The sequence below is a fragment of the Crocodylus siamensis genome, chromosome 1 (genome assembly GCF_052110815.1).
Source record: "Crocodylus siamensis isolate JL-2025a chromosome 1, ASM5211081v1, whole genome shotgun sequence".
Taxonomy (NCBI): domain Eukaryota; kingdom Metazoa; phylum Chordata; order Crocodylia; family Crocodylidae; genus Crocodylus; species Crocodylus siamensis.
In genome coordinates this window covers 255052805-255078334 of record NC_143395.1, presented here as the reverse complement: position 1 = coordinate 255078334, position 25530 = coordinate 255052805, and the positions used below count along the sequence as shown (strand labels likewise).

Sequence of the window (25530 nt, the reverse complement as noted above, 5' to 3'; positions counted from 1 at the left end):
TTAACAAAAAACATTTTTAAAGGAATTTATTCATTTTTGTCCATTTGTCTTAATAGGATGAAAGTCTAATGCTTTCACTTTGGATGTTTTCACTTTTCTCTTGGTCTTTGGAATACCAACATATTTATTGCTACTTACTGTTTCTCAGTAGTTCAATGGCTCCATCAAGCTTATGTTCTCATTTGAAGATGACAAAATTACAGTTAAGGAAATTAATATTATTTAATCATCTATCTCCAGGTGTTATCCTGGTAACTCTTTTTCCAGATTATCTGGTGCTATTTGATTTACCGAGAGAGAGAGAAAGAGAGAAAGAGAGATTAGGATATAGGACGGTCCCTTTATCCTACCGTTATTGTTCTACTAAGAGCAAGTGTGGTGATTCCATGCCCCCAGTGAAATAATTCTGTAAGAGCAGTGAGTGAAATCAATGGAGTTGAACTCACAAATAACCAATGGTGAAAACCTAATCCTATTAAAATCAATGGGGTTTTACTATTGAATTAACTGGGGCCAAGATTTCACCCCAGGTTTCACTTTGGCTCTCCATGTCTGCACTATCCTCAGCATCTTCATCACAGCTGACAATAATGGTTCCAAATCATGCCAGTTAAGCTGTGGCTCAATTTAACACTAGTCAAACTCATTTGGGGAAAAAAGCAATTAGAATATGAAAGATGTAAATTTGTCCTTTCAAATATGTCCCATAAAGATGGATTTCTAAGATGAAGTTCAAAAAAGGCTTTCTAGAATAAGACAGATTTTAGCTGAGATTCACTTGTAAAATAACTATTTCTCATGGATATTTCCTTGATTACATTGTAACTACCTCTAAAAATAAGTTGTGTTTTAGAGCCATGGACTTGTGGAGAGAAGAGGGGCAGTGACCTGATTACTAAAGATTTTTAAATTACTAAGTCTACTGACATATGAAATAAGCATGAACCTAATAGAAAGATTTTGCATTGCACTCATTCATAAAAAGCACCATTAATAAATATCTAAGATACATATTTCTAGAGTACCTGCCAAGCCACAGCACAGCCTACTGAGCATGTGCAGTAGCCCTATGGTTGCTTACGCATCCACACTGCACAGGTAACAGAACCTCAACATGTCCATAAGTGCCAAACATGCTACTTATACAGCTGGCAAACTGCCATTTTGGAACACAAAGGGTAATAGGATTTGAACCACAATGCCAATTAAGAAAAACACCTACTCTTCAAATAAATCTCAAATCTTCCCATAAGCCATCCCCATTGGACAATCCAGAACCTGTAAGTCAGTCAGGTTCAGGCATCATCTATCCAAGGAGAAAAAGACTTCCTATCAGACTCCATAATTGAAAATACCCTGACCCAAGCAACCCATCATTAAATTCTGCCAGTTCAAATGTCCCATCTGATCTTAACAGCTAGACAAAAAGACAAAGGGAGAGGAAATCTCATCAATATACTAGTCAGACATGTGCCTGGGATCTTCAGAAAAGATAGCTCTATGTCATGGACTGCTTTTTTGTACATTTTACTAGAATTCAACAGGTTCTTCACCTAGATGGATGAAGTGGTAGCTTTCTCTATGCCAATCAAGTAAAACGGAAAGGTATAATTATTTATGTACCTGTTAGAAAGCCTTTTTAGTTTGCTTGCCTCAGGAGTTTACATGTTGAAGGCAAAGATGTATTCAATTTAGTATTAAACATTTTATGATAGTCTTTAATCCAGCTCATATGCTGCTCACCTTAAACTATTTAACAATTAATAGAGATAAAAGTACCTACTGTGCGGGATTTTGTGTGCCCAGCATATGAAGTAAGTTGGGAAAAGCCTTTCTCCATTTTAAACGTGCTTAGTTTTCCTGCTAGCTTTAGTAGATGTAAGAAGGCAAAAATGAGTGTAGGGCCAGCAGAGTCTGTGAAGGTTCAACATCTCAGGGAGTTGCCACTCTAACAGCCTGCTAGCATACCAAAAGTAGAATGTAGATAGCTACATAAGATCTATAAGAAGTGGACCTATGAGACCCCATATATTATTTTATAACTACTTTCAACAAGCACTGAATATTTCCTTTTATGGAAAAAATTAAGAAACTAGAACATGGGAATTTATACAGTGATTTCCACCACAAACTTATGCACATAGTTACAGCTGAAAAAATTGGAGCAGGTATGATAGAAAATGTAGGAACATATGAAGAAAAAGATTGGTGTGAGAGAAGTTGCAGATAAAGAGGTAAAATGGTGCTGCTTTTAAAAAGTGTTCTGGACATTTTAGAGATCCTAAAAAGGTAGGATCTGTTGCTGATGGGGTCAGCTCTGGAGTTAAGAACAAGGGCTGAGACTAACCTGATACATAGAAATCTACTAAGATTTTGGAAAAAACAGTTATCTGCCATGAAAGCTTTTTCCTCCTCTTATTGAGCTAGTGGCTGTGATTATTAATGCTGAAGTGCCACCTAGGAGGTTTAGTCAAAACTGAGGCCTGTTCTGCTGGCCATTCGCCAAGCATGCACATACCTCCATCCCCAGTCTGTACAGTCTCAAAGATAAAAGACAGGTGAAGAAAGGATGCAGGGAAAACACAGAGTGAAGAAGATAACAGGTGGCCGGTGTTGTCTAGGTTTCACTCTTTGATTTCTTTATCAGTGACTTGTTGCTATTCCTTATTCTCTCTGATATGTGTGCATCTATTACGGGGAAGGCTGTGAATCCATAGAGTGCAGGAAGAGAAGTGAAAAATCAGCGTCTGTACTGAAGGAAGGGAAGGGGAGAAGAGAGGGCTGGGAGAGTGAGGATGATCTGGACATAACACAGGCCCATCTACACTTTCATTAAGGGACCATAATTACAGCACATTAAGTTAGTACCTGTAATAACAGGTACTAACTTAATGTGCAGTCATTGGCACTACTGTGTATTAGTGCAGATGAACGCTTTTTGTGTGATGCTTGATGCGCATTGGACTAATCTACTGTGCATTAGCAGTTTAGCACAATTTTTGCCCACTGCACTAATGCGCAGTAGAATTAATCCAATGGGCCTTACGCACCTCGTGTAGATGTGCCCACTGACAAAGAGCAGGGTGTGCCAGTTAAGACTGGAAAAGCAAAACCTGACAGTTGCATTAAAACACTCACAGTGCTGCCACTGCCGAGGGAGGGAGGGAGGGGCTCAGAGCTGGTCTACAAGCTGAATCTCTGCCCTGCCTCACTCCTGCTGCTGCCCAGATGAACTAGAGGGAGTCCAGGGAGTCCTTCTCTACAGCTCCTGGTCCCTCTCTCTCCAGCCCATGGCATTTCTTCCTTCCTTCACTTGTCCTTTTATTCCTTCGCTGCTCCCATGTGCGGTGGTTCCTCACACAGCACAAACCCAAGCATTCCCGAGCTCAGCAACAAGCAGAGCCAACCCCAGCCCATGCTGATCGCTTAGTCCCAGACAGAGATGTGTGTGTGTGTGTGTGTGTGTGTGTGGGTGGGTGGGTGGGGGGGGTGGGGGACCCTGCAGGGCTTGGACAACACGAGCTCAGGCAGCAAACTTCGCATCCCTCAAGAGTCCCCCCCAGCCCCTCCCTCCAGGGTCTGGCCGGCTCCAGCAGATGGCGCTGCGAGGCAGCTGCATGCCCCCCCCCCGCCTTGTTTGCTCCGGCTCTGCCTCGACAGCACAGCAGCCCCGCGCCTGCAATTCAGGGGCATCCACCGCAGCTGCAAATGTCGTGACGTTTCGGTGCGTGGTCCAGCACTTTGCTCCCTGCCTCCGCTCTTGGATTGCAGCCGCAGCTCCCCCCACCCCCGACCCCTGCATCCCCTCGTCTCCCCGCAGGCTCCCTGCTCGGACGTGGAGCCTCGCACCTGGCTCCGGCCGGGCACGCGTGCATGTGTGCGCGGGGAGCGAAGCAGCAGCGGCGGCAGCAGCCTGCGGGATGGGGGCTCCGGGCAGCAGCTGAGGGTCCGCCACGCACCGGGAGCCCGTGCTGCAGCCCGCGATCCGCCCCCCGGGCACAGCAGGATGGAGTGAGGACGGCGGGCCCCTGAGCCAGGTAAGGCAGCTGCGGGGCGGGCGGGCTGGCCAGCTGGCTCTTCTTCCCGGGCCGGAGGGGAAAGGTCCCCCTCTTCTCCCCCTACACCAAAAAAATGCAAAGCAACAGCACAAGAGAGAAGGGAGAAGCCAGTTATGTAAGCAGCAGGGCGCTGGGATGCTCCTATGTGGGGCAGGCTGGCTGGCAAAGGGAAGGGAGCCCTCTGCGCAATGCATTCCCAAGGGGCCACTGCATGCTTTGGTGCCCCTCTTGGTCAAGCTGGAGGTACCGCTGGGCTGGGGCTGCCTGCCAGGCTTATCCCACCCCCATCCAGCACTTGGGGAAGTCGGTGGCCCGCCTGGTTAGATGATGTGGGTAGCCAAGAGCACACTGGCCAGCGCTATCCAGCCGAGCCAGGCAGCACGGAGAGGCTGGAAGGTGATGCGGATGGCATGCAGCCCTCAGCCATAAGGGGGAGGGGGAGTGAGGGTTGCTTGTGTGCCACTGAGTTGGCTTACTTCTGAGGGAGAGGCTTGGTTGCACAGAGACAGCCTGCCTTCAGAGACAACAGAGCTCCCTTGGTGCCCGTGCTATTGAACCACCGGCAGCATCAGCTGCAGCCCGGGGCACAGAGTGCACGGCCCCCTGTATCCAGTGATGGGAGGGTGGCAGGGCTCCTGGCATGCAGGGATCGTAGAATCACAGAAAACGAGGGTTGGAAGGGGGCTCAGGAGGGCAGCTAGTCCAACCCCCTGCTCAAAGCAGGACTAGATTGTCCCAGTCAAAGCTTTGTCTACTTGGGTCTTAAAAATCTCCAAGGATGGAGACTCCACCACCTTTCTGGGTGCCCATTCCATTCCCATTGGACTACTCCCCATGGGCACCCGGGGAGGGAGGCAAAGCTCACCCTCCTCAAGACAAACAAACAAACAAAAAGATGCAGGACAAAGCAACTTTCCTGACATCAGGCACAAATAAGCAGGGTCCTGTCACCTGGAGGCTACCGCAGCCCGTTCAGGGCCTGAGAATACCTGGACTTCCCTGGCTTGCTTCTGGGACCAACTGGCAGGCATCAGGCACTAGGCAAAGGGCGCTTGGATTTAGCAACCAAGAGCTTCATGCAAGGCGGGGAGAGGGGTGTCAAGGCTAGTGCCAAACATTTCAGCCACAGAAAGCGAGAGCTGCTGGCCACGGCTTTGTCATGGCTTTCAGAGCTCACAAAGTGGGAGAAGAGCGGGTGAGGGGAGAGGGCTGGGGCTTCCCAGTGCCCTTTTTAAGCCTGCACACCAGCCATCCCGGGCATGGCGGTTGGAGGCTTGGATGCAAACTGCAGGCACAGCTAGAGAACAGCAGCAGAAGCCCGGAGAGACGCTTCAGCACCACGAACAGCAGACTGGAGCTGGGTTCCAGCACCTAGGACAGCGACCACAACCTGCCCGGACAGCGTGGGCTGGGGAGGGGAGCGTGACTTCTCACACCCAGAACTGCCTCAGGGGCTGCTAAGAAAGAAAGAGGCAGCTCAGCCTAAGGGGAAAAGGCCAGGCAGCACACCGGCTCTGACACAGAGAGGAAAGCCTGAGAGAAGATTACACTGAGCCTGGCCAAAGTTTTAGATCCCTATCAGGGAGAAGGAGTGTGAGCCAAAGACCCCTGAATCAGTGTCTTCAAGGGGTTCTGGATCAGCCCCGTGCTGACTCCCAAAGCTGACGGTTGTTTTCCAGCCAGGACATCTCTGCCGAGGCAGAGCTGTCCAGCACCGTGTTTGCAGTACTCTGATGAACTGTGGTTTTGTAACAACGCTGCTGAAGTGTTTCTCAAGGGTCACACAAAACCTTTGTCAAGCACTAACAAATTCTTAGGAGAAACCTGAACACACAGTAACTGAGCAAACAGTGCTGGAAAGCTCTGAAAATACTCCTTCAAGTGTTTTAAATGAATTTGCTTCAGCTTCTTATGCCCCCTCTTTCAGAGTGAATGCATTAGCTAAGAATTGCACTGGCAAGAATACCCAAAGAAACAGCACATACAGAGCAATTTTCAAAGGGAAAGGGCAAAAAGTGGAATTTTGAGTTTCCTTTGTTTTAAACATTCATTTGGTGATATTGTTTCCAACCCACCAAGTGTTCAGTAGCTAAAGCAAACCATCTGACCAATGGCGCAACTCAAGGGCTGACTATCCAACAGACACAATGAGCTACTTGAAAAGTCAGATGTCAGTCAAGAATTCTCAGGAATCTTGTGGTAAAATCATTTCAAGTGACAAAAGAACTCAGTCTGCTGGTACTTCACCAAGAACTAAATAGGTACACATTTCAAATAAATTGATCAGTTTTGTATTATTTGTTCAGTTCTGGCATACATGCTATTAAGAAGCTTCCCAAAAACTCTTAGTACACCTATAGAGTGATTGCTTAAGATTAAGAAAGGAATCCTCTAGAAAAGCAAACTGCAGCAAAATCAATATATTTTCACACCGCAAGATATATTCAATTAGTGCCTTTTGTGCTGTTCACTATCTCTAAAGATCTTTTCATTAGGTGAACAGGTTTTTCTTAATCATTTTTACAGCAATAGCTACAGCCATCATTTCTTTACATGTCGAATTCCAGTTTTAGATAGCCCTGACTCTGGAGGTTATGTTTTATCTATAATAAAGCCATTTATTAACTCAGCTTACCAGAGCTATCCTTTGCACTAAAGTACTTGTTTCAAAGCAGGCCCTTGTCTTGCAGGGACAACAGCATAGTTGGAGCTTGCATGAGGCCCTATGACTCTCTGTGCCAATCCACAGGCTCACTGTGAAGGACTGGAATTCTTTACTTGTTTAACTATATATTGCCAAGCTACAGTTTCTTGGCAAGTGGAATGAACTTATGATTGAAGACTTCAGAGAACAGAGTACTTGCAAATCTCATTGACAAACCTCACATTTTTTACCCTACCCTATAGAGAGCATGAGGAAGAAAATATGGAACACAAGCATCAAACACTGTTACGCACACACTACCTTCATGCAAAAAACCATGAAAATTATTTTAAGATAAAGGTACTTAGGGCATAACTAACAAGATCATTATAATGTTCTGTTACATGAGTCATCATGCTTCTATGGCAGTTCAATAGAATAATTTTACCATTTAAAATGATGAGAACAAGAGATCACTCAAGTAAATAAACAACAAAAAACCTACAAGTTCTCTGGTTTAACCAGGAGTACAATTCTTTGCATAATTGCTATTAGTATACTGTCAGTGAATTCACCATAAATAAGCTAAGACACATATTTTTATCCTAACAAATATTTAATTCTTTATCAATTGCATCTTTCAATGATGTGCCTATAAAGCTTTGTAATAATTCAATAAAACTTTTTGAAGACAGACAAGACATGCTTTGAAAATATGTAATTGAAAAAAATTCACATACATCTTTATAAAATACTCTCCATGACAGGCTTAGTCAAACATTTTCATAGATGCAAGGTTTAGAAGAACAACATTAGTTAAGAAATTATGACCACACTGATAGTCATTGGACCTTCAATGAAATGTCTTATATTTCTACATATGCCATTATTTTTCTCAATATAACTGGACCTTTATGTTTTGAAATTTGTTCCTTCTACATAAAGCTAAACTATTTTTAAAGTAACAGTCTTTTAAACTTTGTAGACAAAATAGAAATGTTCAAATATGTGCTACTTCCCTCTATTTTCACTTTTATTTAGGGTGTCTTTGCTGCACAATGAACCTGTTTATCTGGAAAATTAAACATTAACCCAGGACATACTAGCAGAGAATTCATACAAGATTCTTGTGTTTCTGTATTGAAATAAATGCAAGAAATGCAAGACAGTAAGCCAGCCTGGTACAGGGATGAACAAAATTTCCCCAACTCTAACACTGAGCATGTTGATCATGCAAAAATAGATAAATATTACTTAAGAAATATTAATCGCACTGGCAATTAAATCCCAGGTAAATCTAAATCCTATTCTTCTTAGCCACTGAAGTCTTGACAGTAGGTGTTTAGAAAGTGTGCACTGTCTATAGTAAAAACACTTTTCATAACTGAAATCCAGGTCTATTCTACTTGGTAGCAAAATGAGCTGGATTTAGGAGTGAAACAATTAACTGCTATAGCATGTTTTACTTAGATGCTAGAAGTGGAAAAATGGCCAAAGTTCAGGCGCCTCTATACTACCTAAGACATGACCACTCAGTATCTATGTGAGAAGAATATGTCCTCCAGGACATCCTCCAAACCACACTGCAGAAGCAGAATGGTATGGGGATTCACAAGGACCCCTAACAAAAGAAGCAAGAGGGAAGGGAAATCCTTGTAGCCAGGAATCATGCAGAGGGGATGAGAGACTTTGACTATGCTAGTTCATAAACTAGAATGGCAGATGCAGAGGCACTGTGCTGTAGCCACATATCTTGACTGCAAGTCAGGACACTCCCTCTCAAGTTCTGCTGAGCACCTCACACAATGTCTGTTTATTTAGGAGCAATTAATTCACAAACAAGCAATTACATTTTGTTAGCCTTTTAATGGTCACATTAAATGTACTGTTGTTGGCCAGAAATATTCTCTTACTTATGGGCTTTAAAATTTAGGTCCTGTTACGATACCATAGTATTCTTCATAAGCCCTCTCCAAATAATGCAGATTTATAAAGGTTTTGAATAACCTGCAGTTCTGGACACTTTTTCTTTTTTCTTCTTTTTTTTTAATTTGGTCCAGTACAACATGCTAATCCAAGATTTTGAACACTGGTCCTCCAATTGGATCTGTATCTGTGAACCCTGGCACCCACATTGAGACTCAGTGTTCTGCATGGGTGCCAGGATTTGTGCATACAGATCCAGGTCTAGCACCATTGATTTAGTGCTAGAGAACAAAAGATTGACTTGAAGCATGAGACAGTACGACCTAGAAGTAATGTGTACCTGAAGATTCCACCCTTGAGTTAATTCACTGGTTCACCAAATAACTACTTTAGTGAGCAATGATCTCTTACTATTAGACACAGCAGACACTTTTAATATCTATATTTGATAAGAACAGAATCATACTATTTCTGTAGGCTTTCCTGCAACTAAGATTGTGAATTTGTTTTGTAGAAACATTGTTTAGAACTAAATGTTCAACAATGAAGTGCTTAATATCACAATCGGTCATTTCATTTTCTAGTTTTAAGGACTTCCTTCTTTTGCAATGAATGTGAAACACACAAAATGTATGTTTAAGCTCACTTTTTATTTTCCTTATTGCACATGTTTTTATTTACCTTTGCTCTCAAGTCTCACTGTAGTATGAGCATAACATAATTTAGCCTATTACCAGAAAACCTGTCATTTACAGGAGTGACTTACAACCTATCCAGTATGGCTCTCTGTCCTTTTCTACTGAATGGACCACGGAGGTTTCAGTCTGTGGTCTTTGAGATAATGCTCACAGTCTTTGAGCTAATGCTGCTGCATGTTTTAGCTCAGCCAGTAAAGGTTCTTTCATAATTTTAGATCTGGAGGCTCTGCATATAACATTACTATTCTAACCCACATCCATAACACTGTATGGCTCATATAGGGACTTGAGCTGTTGTAGACTTCTGAAATTTAGGTCGTTTCCTCAGCCAGGGCAAGTAAGAATGTCTATCCCTCTCTAGCAGCTAGATCACAAAGAGATTGATGGGCTGTATAAGAACATTTGATATCAGTACTAATTTTACTTGCACTGAATATTAAAATCTGGCCCCAAGAACTAACTGGTGTACAAAACATATGGGAATGTACTTAAGCAAAAGCCCAATGTTAGTTTTCCAGCAGAAGCCAGGAGCCGATTCTTGTGCTGATTCTTGTTTTCTACTCTCTCAAATGAAAAAAACAAGATACAGACTACAGTTATAAAACAGAAGGCTGGAAAAAAGAACAGGATGACAGAAGAGAGTACAGTTAATTCAATGGTCTAATGATCGACTCTGTTATGCAGTGCTTTATTGTAAGGATCCCTGCATTCAGCACACTAGCTCAAACCTGTTTTGCAGCATTGCAGGAAATCCTCTGCCTTGTTCTTCCCATTTAAAAAACTATCAACATAAACTCTTTCACCAACTAAGGAAAGGAGACATGACATTACGGTTCAATATTTATCATGATCAAGAGTGAGGTGATCTTCAAATTAACATTTTTGTGAAGTGTAAATTTAACATCTCACATTTTCATGCCTTTGTCTTCCCTTCCCACACGCACCCCCACCACCACCACCGTGCAACTTCCATCAGTTCAACAACCTGATTTCTCTAATTTTAAAGCATAAATTAAATGTATCCCACTTCAAAATGTACATTAAGAGAAAACTCTACATCAACTGCAACAGGGCTCAGATTTCACCTCAAGCAGTTAATCCAGGTTACAAGGATGCTTGTGGCAAGGGCATGAATTGAAGACTTATCTTTTGGAGTTCCAGGCTAGAGACTTTAAGACCACCCTTCCTGCACAGCTTTTTGGCCCCAGATTAGCCCTTTCCTGGCTGACTTAATAAAACTGTCAAATGAAAAAGAGATGGTGCAATTATTTCTCGCTCCTTTCACTCCTGTAATTCTCTTGTGTAGAGGTTGGCTGAAAGCTGAGCCCTAAATAGCTCAGAATTCCCAGGTCATTTGGGTGGCTTGAGCAAATCAGTCAACCAACAGCAATAATGCAGAGGATGGAAAGTAAGGACAGAAAGCAGAAAGAAACCTCATATTAAAACTTGGTGTTTAAGGGCAGCAAGACTCCTTTGGCTAGAATGGGCTTTGAATTGGGCACTGTGGAGAAAGGGGTGCTGATCTAAATCAGGAAAAAAGGACTGATGGGGCGGGGGGTTGGAGGGAGCTGGGGTTTGTTTTATTTTGTTTTGGTTTTGCTTTGTTGGGGTTTTTTGTTTTGTTTTTTAATTAACAGAAATGGGAGCAATTCTATATTTTCTTCAGCAAACTATTTTCTGCATTTGGTCCCAGTTCAGCAACGAATTTAAGAATGTGCTTCTGTTCTCCTGTTCAGCATATGAGAAAATATTTAAAGTTAATTCATATACTTCAGTACTTTGCTGAATTGTATTGGACTGGTGAATCATGCTCTTCACAATGCCTGCCTCCCAAACACATACACACACCACACAGATTATTTAGTCTTCAGCCTCAAAACTAGGGTCTAACTAGGAACTATTGCTTCATAAAATGGAGCATCTCGCCAGTTACTCTTGAATTATAGGATGCTGTCAGTTAAAGGATAAGAATTTTAGCATTTTAGTTAGACAGGACCTGTGCTAAAAAAGTCTCATGTATATTTACCTCAGCAAGTCATTGGACAGGAACATAAGATTTGGAGTTTTTTTGCATTCCACCTATTGTAAAACATTATATTAAAATATTAACAGAATAAGAAATCTCTCAGAATTAAAATTAAAACCATATTTATCTTCTCTGCAGATGAGTCCTGTTGCCATTTAAAATAATAAAAATTATCAATGAACTATTACAGTAATGCCTGAAGTACTGTGGAAATTTCCAATCCTACGCACAGGAGAACACTAAGAAATCTACTACTACTGTATAGTAGTTGCTGGTAAATGCTGACTTTAGCTGTTGAACTTGGCCTATTATAAAGATAGGGCTGTTTGCAAATTCTGAATTCTAATAACAGTGTCCCTTCCCTCCAATTCAAGTTTTCAAATTAATGGGTTTAATTCTGGGAAGTCAACTCTTACCAGATCAGATGATTTTAGTGAAATGATCTAAAAAGCCATCTGTCAAAGAGCTCCTTCAGCATCTGTGGCCAAGTCTGGTGGATCAGCTCTTGGTTACCCAGCACTCCTACTGTCGCATAAACTAGGCCATAGCTATGCTTGCCATGCTCAGCAGGAATGCCCTTGGGCACACTATGTGTTTGGACAGGCTGGAACCTGAACCAGAAAACGTAGGCTAGGTATATTTGTAAAGTACCACAAACAGGCAAGTTGGCGCTATCACTCAGTAGCACTAACTGAGCCATCCAAAGCACCATACACGCACCTATACTACCAGTTTAGGAGGAAGTCTCTTTGAGCACAGCACTACTGGGCACATAGGCAGAGCCTTGGAATGCATATTATTTAGGGCAAGGTTCAATTTCTCACCCAAATACCAGAGTGGTATGCTCAACTTTGTGTATCTTCTTAGTCTGGGGCTTACTGGTCCTTCACACAGTTGCTTCCAAATAAAATGTTTCCCCTTCTGCAGTAGCATATAGGCTGGAAACATTATTGTTACATCACATTCTCACTATGCGTACTGTAGAGGAAAAAAAGTGTTTTACTGATTCGTGGAATGAGAGTAAGCAATGACAGGTATGAAACAAATAAATATATTGGATGAATACACACGCACACACATGCTGTTGTATGAAGATTTTCAGTCTAGATTCTGGATGAGCATGTGTGTGTGTGTGTGTACATAGTATAGATAATATATTCATCCAGAATTTAGACTGAAAAGCTTTATAAGTCAGGGATAAAAATAAATACATGCAAATACAGACAGAGGCAGAGACAGACATAGCATAGCTTCTTTGCAAGAAAATCTCCTTACATTTCTGTTTCTTCTATTACAGAAGTATCTAGACACCAGACTTTTAGGATGGGAAAAAAATATCAATCCTTGTATATTATTTGCACTTTAGAAAAGCCGTATGCCTGTTACTGCTAAGAAGTTCAGGCAAGCCCTCAGACCTCGTAGGGAGTTAAAAGTGCACAGGACACTAAAAAGAAAGGGAAGGGAGGAATTTTGTTTTACTGATTTTTTTCCCAAAAAATTGGTAGAAATAGCAAATTCTGCCCAGACGTTGCAGCCACAGAATCTCAGTAAACATATCTGCTATCTGTGGGCTAGAGCCAAAGCCTATTAAAGTCCATGGAAATGTTTCTATTAATTTCAATAGGTTTTGGATCAGACTGTATGTAAAGGTATACATAGAATAAAAGGCTTTAATGACAGCGTGGTATGGTAAATTTTACCAGAACCTTTCCAGAATGCTTGTATCAATGTCTCCAATAAAATCTTTATACCATTTTCTACTATCATTTCATCTATTTGTGCTACATACTTTACAAAACAAAAGGAGCAGGGGGTAGGTGTTGAAGAGATTTTAAAAACTGTAGGGCTAATAATGTTGCATCCTTTTCTTCTTAAGCCAAGCAGCATTAGTACCATAAGTCTAATCTCAGAAGATAAAAAATATATATACATTCAGGGAGGACAAGACAGCAATATTTTTCTAGCAGCTTGATTCGACTGCCTCACCTGCATTCTGCTCTGTCTGCATTGAGAGTACTGACATTCCAAACCTCTAAGCAGCTTTCAATCAGCTGTTGATTTAAGAATCCCTGGTATGAGAAATGTCTCTTGTTGTTTTGTTCCATATACACATACAAAGTATTTTAACAGTTTAAAAATATTCACATGAGCAACATTAGATTTGTATTTTTGTCAGTTGACTTCAGCTTGCACTTTCCCCTGCATACATACTACAGGAGCAGGCCCCAAATCAATTATTGGCAATAGGGTCTACTTGTTCCCTTCAGCACAAAGATAAAACCATAGGAAGTTAAGCCAATTATTTGGACAGAACATTGTGAAATGACTTAGAGGGTGGAATAAGCTTTGCTCTCCTAGGACCAAATTCTACCAGACTTATTCAAGCCGGGCTTGATTCAAAGCACAGTGAAGTCAATGGAAGTCATTCTCTTAATTTCAAGGAGTGTTGGAATAAATGTGCTATTTAAAGATTATAAAAACTTGATCTCAAATTACTTCTGTGCTTATAGAACTTGTAGAGAGGAAAGGCTTGAATTTCCTTCACCAAGACTTTTTGCTTCAAACTACTTTGTCATAAAAGCTGAAAATGGGGCTAAACAAAAAATCCCTGAGATGTTTGGATATGTTCAACATTTAAGACTGAATTATATGGATTAGTCTCATAACAAAAACAATAACAACACCAAAACCTACACACAAACCACACAGAACTCACCAAACCCTATTATCCAGTTATAATTGTAACCATGAAAAACACCCAGTAACCTAGAATTAGTGCTTCTACCTTAACTAAAAGAAGAATGTGGGAGGCAAAAAGGAGAACATTACAATTCAGATGTAGTTAGATAAACATTTACTAATAATTAGCATCAAGTTTGAAATTAGAACTATACAGATTTTGCACAAAACCAAAAAATAAAGAAAAAGCTCTTGTTTTTCCAAAATTAAAGTGGAAAACAAGATGCTCTGGCTTTTCCATTCACCTGTGGGTATTTCATCCTTAACAATAACAAAGAACCCAACCTTGGAAGGCACCAGGACCTTGTGTGACAAATCCAAACAGAGAACTGTCAAGATCATGACCCATGTTATTTGGCAGGTGGTAGTTCAAAATATGCACAGCTATTACTGTTCAGATTAAGTTACTTAACCTTTTGTGTGGACTTCTAATATGCCTGGAACAAAATGCAATTAAAATGATTGAAAATAAGAAACTGGAGTTCATTCAAGAAGTATACTAATGTTCGAATTAGAAAGCATTTCATTTTGAATGTCTTCAGCTCTGGCTTCTAGATTATCTCACAGAAAGTAAAGTCATTATTAGACTGACTTTGGCAACACTTAAAGTTGTTCCATGGTTTCCAGTGAGTTTATTCTTCATTACAAAAAATTCCTCCAGACGGAAACTTGGCATACAAAGTCTCAGCCCAGAAGCAGATGTTATTTTCCTGCCTATCTAAACTTTTATTCACACACCAAAAAAAACCCAGCAGAAAACCTTATTTGGGTTCCTTATTCGAGATTTATGGGACAAATTAGACTTCATTTTATGGGGAACAGAGCTGTTTCATTTCTTTTTTTTCTTCATCTCCAGCAAAACAAAGGCACATTTTAAAGTATTTAAGCCCCCATTTTGCTAACATTGGTGCACACACAGAACTTTGGTGCACACACAGAATTCAGTGGGAGGTGCCTAAAATTATAAGTAAATATGTGCAGAATCTGACTAATATTTTGGCAGGTGGCAAGCCATTAAGATGAAGTGTTTTCTCTAGATATGCAAAAAAAAAAAATACGTATGCATTACAGAGAGTATTTAACCACACACAAAGCCTGATCCACGCCCTATCGTAGTGAATGGAAGTTTTACGGTTATTTCTGGGAGTAGAATCAATCCCTTAAAAACATTTTGTCATCTCCACTGATCTCAGTAGAGGAAATTTTATATGGAAGTCTTTTCCTCATAGGCAGATTCTGACATGACAACAGTTGAAAATGACAATCAACTGCACTAACTGACATGTGGTGAGGTTTTGTTATAGGACAGTAACGTTTCTGATTGTCTTACACTGACAGGATAGTGGCTTGAACAAAGTTATTACCATTTCAATATAATAATTATAGCAGATGAAGAATTTTCTTAGAGATTCAGCAACTAACGTGCACTTGTTCTAATTGATCTTTGACTGACCAGCTTCCTCCCTCCCCCTCCTTGACTGCTTTGTGGCAAGTTTCTGTAGCACAAACCCTCCCTCTGCAATCTCTTCTCCTCTGCACCTAGATGAAAAGACTTTTACTTTCCTAATGAAATGTTGGTCTCCCAGGGCACTTGTACACATCACAGGGATTTAGTCCTTCAGGATTGCATTCTATGCCCCCTAAATTGAAATGATGAGTTTGATTTTTATGTCACTGTATGCACTGGCGGGCGTAGGTGTTGCTGAAGGAAGAAGTGGCAAGGGGCCTGATCCATTTTTTTTTTTTTTTTTTGCAGAGCCTGCCTACCTCTCCCACAACCAGGGGCAAGCTGCTGGTGGGCTGAGCAGCCCTGGGGCTGTAGAGGGGCCTCAGTTCATCCCTCTGTGGTGGCAGTGCATGCTGAGGCTGGCCAGATGGGCTACAAACAGGCTGGGTGCTACCCTTGTTTGGAGACACCCAATCCAACCCTTCCTCAAGCATGCCCAGGCTTTCAGCACCCCACGCACTGTCCATGCCATCTTCTCCAGCCACCTCCTACTGACTCCCTGTGCTGCCCCAGGGGCAAGCCAGCCTGCTCCTGGGAGCCATCAAGTGTCCTGGGAGCCACAGGTGGCCTGCTGAAGGCAAAAGCAGTGAGGGACCCAGCCCTTTTTTTTCCCAGTGGAGCCTGCCCACCTCTTCTGTGGCTGGGAGGCGAGCTGACAGATTCATGACTGCAACCTTCCAAATAGCAACACTGCAAACTAAACTACATCAGTATGTGGTTTAATTTGTGACACAGCAAACTCATTTAAAACCCCCAAAACTCACATACATGGAAAAGGTGACACCATTAAGTCACGCAAAGGGAAATTTTCGTCACGTGTACAAGCATCCTCAGGGTATCCTCAGGTAAAGAAGATGTTAAGTGTGTCATAGTATTAGAGCAATCATACAGCAGTAACATTAAAACATTTAGAAAGAGTCTTTCACTATTCTAGAAAATAATCCTGTTTAGCCAATAGCACTTCAATAGGTAATGGAGCAGGCTTGCAGAATAATGCAGTCCTGCAAGTTAAAAGACAAAGAAACAAGGCTGAGTTGGGACTTAGGCAACTTGTATGCTAAGAAAGTCAGAAGAATAAGCTCAATATAAGCCAACAGTGTGATTTTGTTGCAAAAAACCCAACATTGTACTGGTTTATATTAATAAGAAAGTCATTTGCAGATAAAGGAAAGTGATTCTTCTGCTCTATGCAACACTGGTGAGGCTTCACCTAGAGTAGTGTGTCCAGTTTTGGGGCCCACACTTCAAGAAGCATATTGACATTTTGGAAAGCATCCAGGAGTTGGGAGGAAGGAAAGGGGTTTGGGGGGCAAAAGGTATGACAAAAGGCTGAAAGAAATAGTGTTATTTAGTCTGGAGAAAAGAAGACTGAGGGGGATTTGATAACAGTCTTCAACTACCTGAAGGATGATTATAGAGAGAACGGACATGGGCTTGTCTCTGTGGCTGCAGGGGACAGGACGAAGAGCAATGGCCTCAAAATGCAGCAAGGGAAATTTACTTTGGAGATTAGGAGGATAGTCAAGCACTGGAATATGCCATCTTGAGAAATTGTGGTATCTCCATCCCCAGAAGTTTTCAAGATTAGGTTAGACAGACACTTGGCTGGGATAGTTTCATAAAAGATGACCATGCCCTGAGTAAGGGGCTGGATTAGATGACCTTCTCAGGTTCCTTGCAGGCCTACTTTTCTATGATCCTATGACTTCCCTAAGAAACATGCTCAGTTAGTGTGGTTTCCCTAACCAGCAGCACTGTGAACTCCAAGTGGGATCTGAGAGGAAGCTGTGTTCTTTCTGCCTCTTACACCATCTCCACTAACAAAGAATCTGCATTTGGAATGAACACACCAGTTTACTGATCCTGAACAGGGTAGTCTAGAATGCAGACTGTTTTTGAGGGTGGTTTTTTGCAATAGTAATGGTAAAACAGTAAAAAGAAGCAAGATCAGGCCTGCTTTACATTCCATGCAGTCTTATTGATTTATTGTGACAGTACAGCAGAAGAGAAATGGGCTCAAAGGAAGCAGGTATGTTGTGTACAAATAGGTAGCACAGCCACACTTTGCAGTGAGTTGTTTCCATTAGACCCACAGTGTCAACATAGGCTGGACACAGCTGTGGGGTTCAAGCCCACAGAATATTTCCTAGTCTTAGGCTGGTTCTCTGCTGACAAAGTCCTTATATTGTTTTAAATTATGCTGGTAGGTTGTGGTCCCAATAGCCTCTAGCGTCACTTGAAGACCATCAAAGCCCAAAAGCACTCCTACCACATGCACTGTAGATGGCCACAGACCAGAGGTTTCCATCATATAGGCATTCTTCCATGTCAGATGCACGCTCACCTGGATGATTAAGTTGCTTTCTAGTTGAAGCACAGGAGCAGCAGAAAGGGCCATGCAGCAGTATCAGGAATTTGTCCCATAACAGAAGATTATAAGGACTTTATACTAGCCAAATAAGTTAAAATACATCAGCACTTATGTTACTTTATCACATATTCAGATAGACATATATTACCTGTATCATTATCTTGTAATCCAAGTAATCACTGGTATAATATTTGTCCTTCTCTTCTGGCACACCCTGGGCTGAAATTGTGCACTACTGTCAAAGTTCACCACTCCATTTCACTAACACCTTTTGCATCAAGTAATTCCTACCTCTCCATGCTATGCTGCTGCAGTATTATATAACCAGCCATGTGCCAGAGCTGCATGTACAGGTTTAAGAGCCAAGTTTAACTTGTCACTTCAGAGTAGAAAATGCAGGGCAGTCCACTGTATTTAAATACTTTAAAAAGGAACATGAGAACCACCAACTAAACTATTCCCATTATAAAGTAATTATGTTAACATATATAGCCCAATTGTCACCTTCCTGGCCCTTCATGTGATCATTTCCACCTGTACAAACTGGTTGTTAAACCCTGTCAAATCAGAATAGCATTTTATATACAGCTTGCCTGAGTATAAATCACCACACACTGTTCCAGACGGTAGAGATTCACACCATTTAATTGGGAAAATGAAGCAGAACATTCCTTTAAAAAAAGTTAGGGATAGCACTTTCAATAGCAAAGTAGAAGAGAAAGAGACCCCTTAAAGGACCACTTTCTAAACCCTGTAACATCTTTGCAAAATAGCTTTGGTATTTAAAGGAATGAATTTGATTTGATGTGCTTAAATTAAAATAAAATGAAAACGCAATGGTGATCTCCCATAACTTCCGATTTTAATTACTTTTAAACACCTACAGTCTACTTGGCTATGAATAAGATACAAGTAAAGGTACAGCCATGCCTTGAGAAGTTTGAACTCAACTTTATTTTTATTTATATTCCTTTTTAATACAATATCACTGTTGTTTCATCCATTTTTGACCAGTTTCTTATCTTAGGGCACAATTCATTAAGCTGCTCAGGACTTCAGAGAAATGAGTTCTTCACCGGGCTGTTTATGAGGTGTAACAGACTGGGAGCCTCTGATAAGTACATCCCACCCTGCTGGTCCTAATGGGAAAAGAATACAGTAATTGGGTTCAGCTGACTCTCTGAGGTAGGAGCATCATTGCCCCAGCCAGATTAGGCAGAAATAGGAATATCAGTTTAGAGAGAGTGAATCTAGGGTGCAAGCTGGAAAATCCTAACATACAAACCTTAGAGAAGTCATGCTTTTAAGTGGAAGCCTTATATTGTTGTTAACAAAGCACCAACTCTAAGAAGTTTCTGAGCTTAGCTGTGTGTGGGCTGCACAGGAGAACAGACTGGAAAGATATCTGTGTGCACAAGGGTATTTCACCGAGGAAGATACTAAAAAAAACTAAATTCCTTTCATTTGTGCATGTGAAAGCAGCTCTTTGCTCCATCCTCATTTTTTAGTAGTAATCACAAAAAAACAGATGTTCAACTATGTTAAATTCTTTATCCAGTGGCATCTGGCCCCTTAGCAAAAGTCAAGAAACTCTGTTGGCATCTCTGGAGCCCAAACATTTGGGTCAGAGAGCTGCTTGCTTTAATTACAGAATATCATTTTGAATAACTTGTGAACCTAAGAGCCTGTTGCTTTTTAATCTGGATTCGGCAGCTCCCAATTTAAATGTGGCATTCTCCAGTGCCTACAGAATTCAGTAAGTATTTCTTGAAACAATGCTTTTTTCCACAAACAAGAGGTCATAAAATACAGACATAACATGTACTGTCACAAGCACACTCTCCTGAGCGCATATGGGTAGAGCTTTACCTTTACTGCAGCAATATCAAACAACCCATTTTCAGAGTTAACTTTCCAGTTTATTTTCATGACATTATATTAAACCAGTCTTCTGGATGATGCAAGACAAATAGATGTTGATATCATGTTACACATTCCACTTTGATAGCTAATGCAAGTATGTAAAACACAAAACACATCTGACACCTAAAAGTATGAAAATAAAAGTGTCAGTCGTCAGTCATCAGACAAAAGAGAACCTCTTTTGAAAAAAAATGAGTTATATTTAGTTCAAGTTTAGATATGGGAAATATGCAAAAACATGTCTAATGGATTGGAATTAGTGTTCTGGGCTTAATTATGGTCTCCACGCAAAAAAAAAACCCATCAAGCCAAAGTTCTCAAATATACACTGAGAAATATGCTGCTGATAAAAAGCTGACCCTGTAATGCAATATTCTTGATTGGACATCAGAAATAACTTATATTCCAGAGGGTTTCTTGTATTATTTTTATACTTATTTTCATAGAAAGCAGACACTCAGAAGGATCAGAAGGTGAATCTTGCAGCTTGTAAATGTTCCTAAATACTACATGTTCCAATATAGTTCTTCAATTTTACTGGTTGTCAAAACTGCAGTACTACACAGCACAAAACTGGGCACAACTATGTAAACCTATGGGGCATTAGAGTAAGAAAATTTGAGGAGTCATATCCAATAAATGGAGGGTAAGACTGAGGTAGAAAGAGGTTAGGTGGAATGGAACGCTGACATTCTTTCAGTCTCAATGTTTTGTGCCTAAATGTATCAATGTCTTTGAATTCATATCTTTGCAGCAATAAGTAATTCTTCCATTCATTGCTAACTCAGGCAGATCCAAACAAATTTTCTCTATTCTCTGTCCTCACATTTTGGTAAGTCCATATGCTTGGTTATCACTTCAGCCTTCAAAAATAAAAGTGATTGTGACAAAGTTACACCCAGCTTAGTAAATATAGGATATAATTTACCTGGCTTCTTTTAAGGCCTGCGACAACTCTCCTTCTCGTGCTTTCACAAAGAACTCAACATTTCTTTTTCATATAGAAACGTATATTGCCAAACTGAAGTGTATCAGCTGTGGCAAGACATGTCCTTTTATGTTTGCCTTGCCAAGAGATTCCTAGTCTCCCTTACTGCCCTGCTCCTTCCTGGGACCCACAGTGATCTGTCCATCTGGGTGAAGCACAGGTCAGCATGGGTCCCAACAAGAAATGTGGAGCAGCAAAGGAGACAGGGAATTCCTAACAACCCGTGCCTCCATGCTGGGACCCATCCTGCACTGCTCTGTGCCTCCCTGCTGGGAACCACACTGACCCATGCCTCCACATGAAGCATGGGATGGCACAAAATGGGCTCCAGCGTGGAGGCACGGGGGGCCAGAAATTCCCTGGCTCCCACATCCCCCTGGGGCATCTCTCTCAGTGGGGAAAGCCGTGCTGGGAAGATCTCTGGGGCATATCTTCTTAAGCAGGGAAAGCCCAGAATATCCCCAGTTAAAGAGATGTACCCTTGGTATCTCCCCAGGACATCCCCTTAAGCTTTCCCTGCTTAAAGATAAGCACCACCAGGAGCTGCAAGAACTGGGGATTCCCAAACTCGCACACTGCCCCACACCTCCTTGTCAAGACCTGTGCTGATCCATGCCTCCATATAGGTCAGCACAGGACAGGTCCCAGCATGGAGGTAGCAGGTGTTCCCAGCATAAAGAGATGTACCTGGTGGTATCTCCATATGTGGGGAAACCCCAGCTTTCCTTACATACTGAGACACACCCCAAGATTTCCTGAGGCATGTCTCTGTAAGTGGGAAAAGCCAGGAAGGCACCCCAAGAGCCTGAGGTGCTTGAGGGTTCAGGCCCTTCAAGCTTCTGTAGCACCTGCCTAGCACAGCTGGAGAGAGCTGGAAATTTTGAATGTTACAAGTATTGGCAAAGATCCCCCAGGAAGGCTTTAATAATGCTGTTATTAAAAAAAAAAAAGATGATATAGAGATAGCATTCAGAACACAGAAAAGCCTAAGTATAACATTCATTTGCCTTGCATTAATCCTTCCCAACATATTTAAGAGGATGCATTATGGAATATCATTAATTGGAGAATTTTCACTGTATTAGCCAATAATCATCATTTAAATTTTACATTCCTAAAGCTCTGTATAGATACATTCAGTCTGCCTTAAACCTGTCCTGGAAAGCAGATAAGTATTTAACAAATGGGGGAAAAAGAAGCATGAAGAAAGTCAGCCTTAGTGTAAGTGGCATTCTGTTGAAAGGAAACATATCAGGCCCAGGGATGTGGTACTTTGCTAAAGAGCATGTAGTAAAATGTCACAACTCTGGAGTTTCTTATTCCTGGCCTCATGTTTAATATACTGGTCCATGTCATAAGAGTCTACCTGGGATTTTTGCTAAGCAGGTTTTTTTTTTTCCTCTGGGCAGGAGAATGGTGTGATAAAGTAATAAAAATCAACCTCCAGGAATATATCCTTTATACCTCTACAGTTCATTTGTAAAATACCTAGATATGATAGGATCTATTTCCTGAAATAGATGTGTTTTACAGAAAATATTAGAAAGGAAAAGTTTCATAATAAGGATATGTGCCACAACTGAATATCTCATTTTTAGGTTTCGCTGAGCATAAGCACAATGAAAGATGAGTGAAAACTGTAAAACACAGAGTGTGAACACATGAATGCTTGGAGCCTTCCAACAGGAGAACATTGCAAAATGGCAGCAGCTGATACTTATGAGTGAACAAGCTGAGAATGACTGAAACACAGGAAACCCACTCCAACTTTAACCCTCAATAAAGGCGAATGAGGGTGTGGACACAAGAATGCTGAGAGTCCTTCTAAAAGAAGAACATTTCAGCAGCTAGTACATTCGCATTGTTAGGAGACAAGAACAATTCAAATACAACAAACCCCCTCCAATTTTAGCCCTGGATAACCCTGGAGTGTTAAAATTGGAGTGGTTTTGCTGCCTTTGAATTGTTCTGAAGCTGCTTACACATAACAAGTAGAATATACCAGCTGCTGACCTTTAAAAACATTCCCTTTTGAAAGGTCTTAAAGTATTCATATGTCCACATTGAGACAGAAATTAAACATCCTTTTGGGAACAGTACATTAGTTGTATCCTAACATCTGTTCATCAGCAAGTGAAGGTAGATATTGCAGCTATTCTACTGCCTGATGGTGCCTTTTCTCTTGTGGCTGTAGAGACCAATGTTAGACTTGTAGGTCCTGCCACAGGGTTCAGAAGGGTACATGACATTAGGGGCTACTGTACTGACCAGTTGTTTCCTTCTGTCATGTTTCTGTTTCACAGTTGTCATAGATGTTAGGGCTGGAAGGGTCCTTGGAAGATCATTGAATCCAGCCCCCTACCCCAGGGGCAGGAAATCAGCTGGGGTCATAGGATCCCAGCAAGATAAACATCCAATTGACTCTTAAAGGAGTCCAGAGTAGATGACTGTACCACCTATGGCAGCAGTCTGTTCCAGGCCTAGGGGGCTCGGACAGTAAAGTTTTTCCTTATGTCCAGCCTGAAACGGTTTTGGAGGAGTTTGTGACTGTTTGACCTTGTCATCCCATGGGGCGCACTGGTGAACATTCCCACAGATCCTGATGTACATCCCTTATATACTTATAGGCAGCCACCAGGTTCCCCCTGAGCCTGCGCTTTTCCAGTCTAAAGAGTCCCACAGCTCTCAGCCTCTCATCATAAGGCCTGTTTTCCTGCCTTCTGATTATGTGCGTGACTCTCCTCTGGACTCTAAATCTTCTCCACATCCTTTTTAAATTGTGGAGCCCAGAAATGGATGCAGTACTCCAGCTGCGGTCTCACCAAGCCTAAGTACAGCGGGAGGATGACATCCTGGTATTTGCTAGAGAAGCATCTATGAATGCAAGCCAGAGTTTTGCTCACTTTGCTGGCTGCAACATTACATTGATGGTTCATATTCATCTTGTGGTCAATCATGACCCCCAAGTCCTTCTCGGCCATGGTGCTAACAAACGTAGCACTGACGAGCCTATAAGCATGCTGTGGGTTTTTCTTCCCAAGGTGGAGTACCTTGCATTTTTCAGTGTTGAAGGCCATCAGGTTTTCATCCGCCCATTTTCCAAGCCTGTCAAGGTCAGCCTGGATGGACTATCCTGTCCTCGGGTGTGGACACTTTACCCCAAAGTTTGGTGTCATCAGCAAACTTGGCCAGTCCGCTTCTGACACTAACGTCCATGTCATTAATGAAGATGTTGAAAAGAATAGGCCCAAGGACAGATCCTTGGGGAACCCCACAGGTCACAATGCACCACAATGATTGACTTCTGTCAACTACCACTCTCTGGGTCCGACCTCAGAGTCAATTCCCCAGCCAGTGGACTGTGATGTAGCTGAGGCCACAGTTGACCAGTTTTTCTATGAGATGATCATGGGATACCAGATCAAAAGTTTTTTTAACATCAAGATATATAACAGCTCTTCTCAATCTCAATCTCTTCTCCCTTGTCCAGATGATATGTCACCTGGTTGTAGAAGGAGATGAGATTGGTCAGGCAAGACCTAACCACAACAAACCACTTGTGCTGGCTATCCCGCAGGAAGTTGCCTTCAGCCAGTTTGTCCAGAATGGTCTCTTTGATGATTTTTCCCAAGATCTTCCCCGGGGATAGAGGTCAGGCTGATTGGCCTGTAGTTCCCCAGATCTACTTTCCTCCCTTTCTTGAAGATAGGCACCACATTGGCCTTCTTCCAATCTTTGGGCACTTCGTCTGAATGCCATGAGTTCTCAAAGATCCGTGCCAGTGGCAGAGCTATGATGCTTGCCAACTGTTTAAGTACCCTGGGGTGTAAGCTGTCTGGGCCGGCTGACCTGAAGATGTCCAGCCTCTCAAGGTGTTCCTTCACATGGTCAACATTGATAAAGGGTAACAATTCTCCCTCACCCTGGCTGTCCCGTACTGTATTGAGCAGGGCCGTCCCATGGGGCTGGTGAAAAACTGATGCAAAATATCCATTAAGCAGGTTGGCTTTTTCCTGGGCATCAGTTGTCAATTGACCCATATGGTTAATCAGGGGTCCAATGTTACCTTTGCTTTTCCTCTGGCTCCCCATGTATCTAAAAAAGGACTTTTTATTGTCCTTGATACATGTAGCCAGTTAGAGTTCAGTCGCAGCCTTGGCTTTCCTGGTTCGCTCCCTACAGGTCCGAACCAGGGCAGAGTATTTCTCCTTTGGGGTGGATCCAGCCTTCCATCCTTTATAGGTCTTTCTTTTTAGACGCAGGAAGTCCATGAGTTCCCTGCAGAGCCAAGGGGGCTGCTTTGCCCTTTTGCTGCCTTTCTTCTGAGACGGGATAAACATTGTTTGAGCTTCCAGGATCACTCCCTTGAGGAGCAACCACTGTTCCTGAACTCCTCTCCTCTTTGGGTCAAGGTCCCTTAAGGCCTCACCAACAAGCCTCCTGAGCTTGTCAAGTCAGCTTTTCTGAAGTCGAGAACTTCTACTTTGCTGACTGACTTGCCAGCTTTACAGAGGAGGGTGAAGGTGATGGTGCTGTTGTAATTTAAGTAATCATTTCTTGCCGTGATGGTTGAGAAGGAAGCGCCATTAGTTGTATAGAATATCACTATATATAGCAAATGCTTCTTTGTGAATCATGTGGCTCTATTTA

General features: G+C 41.9%; 1 protein-coding gene across 2 annotated transcripts in view; it reads left to right on the top strand.

Moving 5' to 3' along the window:
* Window positions 1–3857: 3857 nt before the first annotated feature.
* Window positions 3858–25530, top strand: part of KCNJ6 (potassium inwardly rectifying channel subfamily J member 6) — a 217182-nt gene continuing 195509 nt past the window's right edge. For both annotated transcript variants that reach the window (XM_090031632.1, XM_090031633.1), the window contains exon 1: window positions 3858–4037. The gene's annotated coding sequence lies outside the window, so the exon portion shown is untranslated. The remainder of the gene's footprint in view (window positions 4038–25530) is intronic.